Source organism: Cupressus sempervirens, chromosome 4, assembly GCF_028749045.1.
Source record: "Cupressus sempervirens isolate cs-2001-9-10 chromosome 4, ASM2874904v1, whole genome shotgun sequence".
Classification (NCBI taxonomy): Eukaryota; Viridiplantae; Streptophyta; class Pinopsida; order Cupressales; family Cupressaceae; genus Cupressus; species Cupressus sempervirens.
In genome coordinates this window covers 146635293-146641280 of record NC_143121.1, presented here as the reverse complement: position 1 = coordinate 146641280, position 5988 = coordinate 146635293, and the positions used below count along the sequence as shown (strand labels likewise).

The 5988-nt window shown below is 32.7% G+C and overlaps 1 pseudogene; it reads right to left on the bottom strand.

The window, feature by feature from the left end:
• Positions 1-1705: 1705 nt before the first annotated feature.
• LOC149560385 (caffeic acid 3-O-methyltransferase-like) lies at positions 1706-3059 on the bottom strand (annotated as a pseudogene).
• Positions 3060-5988: the final 2929 nt, after the last annotated feature.

Here is a 5988-nt window from a genome sequence, read left to right as displayed (position 1 = left end):
GGTAGAGGAGACTGAAGAAGATAGGGGTCAACAAGCCAAGTGATGAATTGAAGGAGAGATTAAAGGAAGGAGGGGATGACTAGAAAAAACTCAAAGCTCGAAATCCCAACATGCATATAGACGTATGGTAGCAGTAGTTCGTTGATTCAATTTCAGATGCCGCCTAATTTGTGTGAGAATTTCTCTTTCGATATTTTATTTCTGAAAGTAATTATAACTAACCATTTAGATGTAGACTTCGGTTATTTATTTTTTAACATTTACTTGTTTATACGGTAAAAAGGGCCTATGGTGTTCATGGAATAGTCAATGCTATTACAAAAGTGATCTACTTACAATTTTAATTTAAATATACTAAACTTTATTAATTTATTAGTCCCTAATGTTTTCACTTGAGGTCATAATTAATTTTTACAATCAAAACTAATCATTTACTAAAGTTAAAAAAGTAGTTTATTTTTTAATTATTTTTTAATCAACAATTCTTATTTTTTGATTTACTAGTGACAATTTGTTACGGGTAAAAAGAATTTCTAAACACAAAAAATTGGAAAAAATAGTTTCTGGAAATTTCTTCCAGATTCTTTTCACAAGGAAATCTAGAAATTTTCATAGTTTAAGAATTAGGGATAAGGGGGATCAACCAAAAACAACTAAGAGCACCATGCTCTGAAATCAACACCCCTACCTATCTGCCTACCCTCCCAATCTCAGTAGTATTGCTTATCCAAGTTTGTATGAAAGAAAATCTGTATAGAAATAGTACGCATACCCCCTTGAGATCACAAAAACCACAAAAACTCTGGGCAAAAACACCATCAATTGTACCCTAAGAACACTATATTAAAAAAGCTCTAGACTCTTCTAGAAGTTGAGATCCCAATTTTGAATTGCTTTCTGGCCATACCAAATTTTGTTCTACATTTAGAATCCAGTCCCAAAATGTCTAAAACAAACTAAATTTTGATGCACATTAGCTTACCAATTGTCAAAATTTATCTATCACTTTAGATTTAATTATTCAATTTGAATATAATTATATTTTAACATATTAATATTTGCTATTTAATATTATGTGAATTGATCTATACTTTTATATTTAATGTATTGCCAACATCATATCATATGTATAAATGGTTATCTAGTTATAAATTTAAATAAATTGAAGTCTAAAACCATCTTTAAATTTTTTTTTTTTAAATAATCAATTAATGTTAAAATAATATTTTGATAGTTCTTGGAAAATCTAATCATAGATGTTCATATTCTATTGCAAAATTGTTTTATATTAACATGTAAATACTAGAGCAACATAGAAAAAGGCAAATTCAGATAAGGAAAGGGGAATCTATTCAAGGAATTTTTTTTTATGAATAGTCCCTTTCTATTAATTAAAATATACTAAGAATACAATTCACAAAAAAGGATCTGAGATACAAGATCACTCCGTGAATGAGTTCACACGGCCATAGCCGGAGCAAAAACATATTGCCGCAACCTGAATTAAACAAAATTCTAAGATGATCTAATCATCCCATCCATCGAGGAGGATGGGATTAACAAAGGTTATAATAAACAAATAATATAGTTCTTGAAATGGATGTCTTGCTTGCATTGTCATGGATTGTTTCTAAAGCTTAATGGCTTTTATAATCTTTAGAATAAACCACACAGCCCCATCATCTTTACATGTCATGGACTGTGTCTAAACCTTGATGGCTTCTATAATCTTCATTTTTGGGAATAAGCCAAGGAGCCCCATCATCTTTACCACAGTGAATCCTGATTTTTGAAGTAACATCTGCCATTCCTGCTCGCTCCTCTGTTTTCCTCCATTTGCAAGGGCGGTCAAAACCAAATCCCCTATTATTTCAATTGATTTATTCGTCTCTGATGATTCTACCATCATCTTTTCTGCAAATATGAGTTTTCCACTCTCAGGCAAAGCGTTGTGGCAATTTCCAAGAATCTGTAGACAACTCTCATCCCAGTCGAAAAACACATTCGGCATTACCCACAAAGAATGCATTCATAACCTAAAAGCCCAAGTAATGTATACAAATAACTTTCTCGAAATTAATAAGTAAGATGGTGGACTTGAGAGTCTTAGTACCTTAAGAAATATGCCATCAGCAATGGGTATGCTATCAAACATGCTGCCACCGATGTTATCTATCCCTGCTTTGATGAAGAGTGGAGGGCTTGATATTATATATTAGGGTTTCATTTTTAAAATAAAAGTGTTAAATAGTCAAAAATTAATTTAATTTTTTAGACTTAGTATTTCCAATTAGTATTTGATGTTTAAAGGTGGTCCATAAAGAAGTAAAAATAGAAAACAACAAGATTAGCAAATTATTATATTTACCTGATATCGATGGTGTAGTGTGAACAACATGAGGAAGATCAAAGTTGATTCCATGGATGTGGGGATTAGCCTTCACAATGTGCTCGACGGCCGTCCCTTTTCCTCCTCCCACATCAACCAAAATTTTAACATCCTTAAAACCATCATAGCAGCTCAAAATTTGCTCCATTTCTAGCAGCGTAGCAGTTGACATGGCATCATTGACAACATTGTTAACAAGTGGGGTATCCTTGCCATACGTCCACAAGTCCTTCCCATGAGCCTTTTCGAATGCATTGCAATCTTGAAGAACACATTCATGAAGATGGTGCCACGACTCCATTAACACGGGGTGTGTTTGCATGAGGAGCATCGGGACGAGGCTCCCAGGATTATTCTTCGTAACATAAAACCTCTTTGCACAATCAGTGAGACCATATCGAATATCATTATCAGATGGGTTATTGCTTGTCTGGGATTGGACAAAAATACCCTTTATAGAAAGATATGTGAGTATGCGAGAAAGATTATGTAGATTCGGAGAATCGGTGGGTAGTTTTGAGGCGATCTCATCAAGAGAAAGTGATGCATTGGGGCCGGCACTTGCGATGATGTCAGGAATATTGAGTATGGCGGATTTGAGAACAAGGGTGGGAACAAACTAGACAATGCTTTCGAAGGTCTCATCCAATTCATCTGCACCCATTGCCATTGTATTTAATTGAGAGTGTTCACAAAGAAAATCTGAGTCGCCTAAAGGTGATTATATAGACAATTTTGGTGCACAAAATATGAGGCTGGCTGTTTACGCAATGTCTAATGGTGAAAGACTTTGTCCCAATAGTTTCTTAGTTCGGAGCTGCTCAGAAAATATCAGAAATCTCTTAAAAAACAAACAATTAAGAAACAAGATTAGGAAACATAAAGCAACCAAATAGAAGCTTCGAAATATCTCAAGTAAAGAACAATTCTCAATTCTTATAAATTGAGTAATCCATAATAGTTAACTAATATTTATATCAAAAGAAACTACAATAGTTATACTCAAATATAGCTTCTGAACAGTCACTATCAACTCTGTATATAGTATGCTAGTCTATAAATGCTTGGAAATCTTCATTTAAATAAACTCACATGGAAGGTATTATAAGGATATAATTATAAGTTTTTATAAACCAAGCATTCAAAAGTAATTATAATTTCTTTCCACTTGGAAAATAAAATAAAATTTGTTATTAAAATGATTAGTCTAACTCATATCTTGAGCAATATAATAAATTTTGTAATTGAGTTATCTATGATTAGATCTTTTTGACATTCAAAATTTCAAATAAGTGAAATGCTTAATCTGTTTTCCAACATTGACTAAGCAAACATAAGTATAAACATTAAATGTTTTCTACAGAAAAACAATAATTTTTTTAATAAATAATAGATATTTTTCAGAACAAGTCAAATTGTGATATTGTTATCATTTAGATGCAATGTGTATTAAGTGTTCTCTTCATTTTAATAGAAATAGATTTTTGTAAAACACTACCAATACTCATGAATCATAGATGTATGAATTTGATTCAAAACTACTCAACTGAATCCTCATAACAATATCATAACAAAATTTCCTATTACAAAACAAATTTTACTAAATAATTTTTTATTTTTTTCCCTATTGACTTGTCTATAATTAGATCCATCATAACATCTCAAAAATTCCAATTGATAAATACAATGTGTTATCTGTTTTCTCAAATGAGCAACACAAGCATGAAATGAAAAGCTATAACATCTCAATCAGAAGAGTAGTTCAAAGAAATATCAGTTAATGCTTTTAATGCTCTCTTTCTTTTCTTCTGCGCTTCACTTAAGATTAGTCTCCAATCTGAACCCTGCAAGTCTAGTAGATTGACAGAGAACCAATTAATTTGCAGATTCATTCCAGAATCTAAAGTTTTCTTCCATTACACAATAGCAACCGAATATTACCAGTTGCATATAAAATTGTAAAATTGCATAACATTTTATCAGTGCCAGCTATAGTAATGTCAACAGAACACAGGAATCATAAGTCGTTTTACAATGAGATAATAGATTTCAAAAACATAAAAAGTTCTAATTAAAAATTCCAACAATAACCGTGGCAATTACTCACCTTTCAACATTAATATTATCGTTCTGGCAAGCATGCCAATAAGGGAAATGTGGAATATTTGGACGAAACGTTATAAAAACTCATAGCTAAGCAGGTGAAAATGGTGCTGTGCCCTCGAAGGCCTGAAAGTCAAGGGAGTATTACATTGTAAAAGAAGGCCTCGGAGTGTGGGTCTCCCGAAGGTTACAAATCGAAAGTTAATCCTCATGGATTAGTTGCTTATTCGGTTGTTGCAACTACTGTAGAAAATCACTTAATTGGGTTTTTGTTGTCCAATCTCGCTCAGACACATCAGAATTCCCTGTTTTCATTCCCAAGAGATTCTATGGTGCCAAGAGTCTTCAACCGAGGTATAGCTCAAAGCAGTTGGTCCTTTGAAGACCCCGTCCCCCAAAAACCCTCAAGGTAAGGATGTTTCTTTTGAACTCTCTTATAATTTTATTGAAGTAATTTCTGATTCCAAAGTCAAAACTATTATCTGGTTTTTCTTAATGTAAAGCCCAATACATAAAAAAAGGTGAACAGAAGACATTTATTGCCGTTTGTTAGTGATCTAGGTTGAACATCCACGCACTTCGATATTGAGTATTATTGTTTGCTTAAAATATATTATATTAGGTGTTTGGGTTGCATTTTTTCAAATGTGGCATTGTGAAATCTAAAGATCTATCTTTAAGAGTTATCATGAGCTTCAGATCATAAGAAGACTAACCTAGAAAATCACTTAATTGGATTCACTACAAAATGTAGGGTCAATTTGCAAGGGCAATGGCATTTGAATGTTTTTGTTTTTTTAGAATTGGCTTGAACACTATCGATAAAGCCGTCAATATTGTGATGACGCCAGATCATAAGTTAAGAAAAAAAGAAGACATTCTCAATTCATTCCGCACAATTAAACATTTCATTCATGTGAGTGAGAGGAGGAAGAGAATCCATGGCAAGTCTGCAAACAAGGTATGGCTTCATTTGGTTTTTTTTGTCATTGAATCTCTTGCCATGTCCTTCTATTTAATATTTACATTGAATATTGTGGAGATGCAATATATATATATATATTCTCTTGTCATGTGCCTTGGTTGTCATCAACATTTTTTTTTTGTTTCCTGTTGTGCCATTGTGATCTACCTTTATGTAGTGATCAAAACTAGATATTTCTCATCAAATACCACTTATTTTTAGAAGTCAAAACCCCACAAACCAAAATAAAAAATAAAAAACCATAACGAGGGCTTGAAATCAAAAGATAAAGAAAAGCCAATGAACAAAGATAGAGTCATTCAATGTGAGTAACCGAAGACTATTCGAGAATAAAACTAAGCACATGGGAGGAGATAGAAGATAATTAGGGCAATATGGAATAGAAAAGTATAGTTAACAACATAGGTTATCCACTAAAAAAAGGTCGGCCACATCAAATAGTCAAAGAAGAGGAAAGAACAGTGGTCTTGGTAGTAGGTACTATTGCCACCACATAGAGAGAGAAGGGAGG